The 1,966-nt window shown below is 43.5% G+C and overlaps 1 pseudogene; it reads left to right on the forward strand.

Annotated features, from left to right (window-relative positions):
* Positions 1-391: 391 nt before the first annotated feature.
* On the forward strand, positions 392-1,638 carry LOC133024125 (putative nuclease HARBI1; annotated as a pseudogene).
* The last annotated feature ends 328 nt before the right edge of the window (positions 1,639-1,966 follow it).

The raw sequence follows: 1,966 nt of genomic DNA on the forward strand, positions 1-1,966 counted from the left end.
AAACATGTGATTTTATTTCAACATACACACTAACATTTAAAAATGACTTCAAGGAAAATGTTACCTGTGACAGACAGAGTGACTCCAGCTGGACCAGTTGAACTCCCTCCGGGTTGGTTTGTTGTGAACCTGAACTTGTACACAGCTGAGTCGCTCTCTCTCAGAGGCCTGTTTCAGGTAGCTGGTTTTGAGGCAACCCCGAGTTTGTTCGCTCTGAGTTAGTGGAAACTCTGGGTTTTCCGTTTCAGGTAGCAGGTTCAGCGCAACCGAGAGTTAGTTGCTGCGGCAACATACGCCGTGGACCTAACCTGCTCGGGAGGTGGTTAGACCTACTCTGAGTTTGTTGTCTATAAGGCTGAAGGCAGCTCTCCGACAGAAGGAAGTGTTAGAAATGGCATGTCCTTTTCTACGAGAGCCCGTGGACGTAGAGGCTGCGATCCTCAGAAGGAATCTCCGTGCGGAACGATTATTAAGACCCAGGTTGGATATACTTTCTTTTCCTGATAATTTTCTTCACGAGCGCTATCGTTTTTCAGCGCAATCTATCATTTATTTAGACCACCTTCTCAGCCCCCATGTTAACTGTCAAACGCACCGGGGGCATGCTTTAAGTTCAATACAAATTATTTGTGTGGCACATTTCAAAGGCAACCGTGTGCCGGTCTGTCAGAAATGTGCCTTTGGCACTGAAACGTTTTCTTTACACGTTTGTGATGTTTCCAAGTCACCGACCTATACGAACAATCAAGGAAGAGTTCTACAGAATTGCAGGTAACAGTAGCAACAATGTAGCCTATTTGTTTCTTGGAACGTTTTAATGTAATAAATAATGTGCACAATTTAATTAAATTAATTAATTTGTAATGTTCTAGATTTTCCGGGTGTCATCGGGTGCATCGATGGAACTCATATTCCTATTAAAGCTCCTTCAGTGAATGAAGGAGACTATGTTAATAGGAAGTCCTTCCACAGCATCAATGTGCAGGTACAGGTGAAGGCCTAGACCTTCAGCATTTTAAATTAAAGATACTTAACAAAACAGCCTCTGTATCTAATTATACTCCTCTGCAATTTGAAGGTTGTATGTGATGCCAGAAATGTCATCACCCAAGTGGAGGCAAAGTGGCCGGGGTCTGTGCATGACGCACGCATATTTCGGGAGTCTAATCTGAGCACTCGCTTTGCCCGTGGTGAGTTAAGCCTATATTTGAAGGATTTAGAATCCATATTTGTTCAGATGATTAATATTTCACCTGTATCGTAGGAGAGTTCGACGGTCATGTTTTAGGTGACAGAGGGTACCCCTGCCAGCCTTGCCTTCTGACCCCGTATGCCGATCCCGTGCCAGGACCACAGCAGCGCTACAACCTGGCGCATATGAGGACGAGAGCCAGGGTCGAAAACACGTTCGGGATCCTGAAGGCAAGATTCCAGTGCCTCCAAATGCTGCGAGTCACACCAGAAAGGGCATGTGACATAATAATTTCATGTGTGGTTCTACACAACATCGCGATTTTGAGAGGGGAAAATTGCCCACCTGCATTTGCAGATGAGCAGCACATAAACCCAAACCATGCCATGGATCCACAGGACGGAAGGGTGGTTAGAGAAAGACTCTGCCAAAATCATTTTGTTTGAGTTTTCTATGTAGTTAAATGTATTTTATTATTTCCAAAATGTTTTCTTTGGCATTCTTTTGCCTTCCTGTATGATAGTAAACTCGTGTGACAGACCCAGCCTCTGGTAGGGGGTGACACTGTTCAACAAATTAACTTGTCCCACCACAGCCCGTGTTCTAATAAAGACAATCTACTTTTTATGAGGATTTCTTTATTTCCTGAAAGCACAAAAAAAAAAAAGGTCATTCATATTGGGTATGTTTTTGGAGCAGGAAACAGTATCCCAGTTTGTACCTCACCCACCTTTAACTTATGTTCCAAAATTTGGATCTCCAAAGCATCCTTTT

This window comes from Limanda limanda, chromosome 18, assembly GCF_963576545.1.
Source record: "Limanda limanda chromosome 18, fLimLim1.1, whole genome shotgun sequence".
NCBI lineage: Eukaryota > Metazoa > Chordata > Actinopteri > Pleuronectiformes > Pleuronectidae > Limanda > Limanda limanda.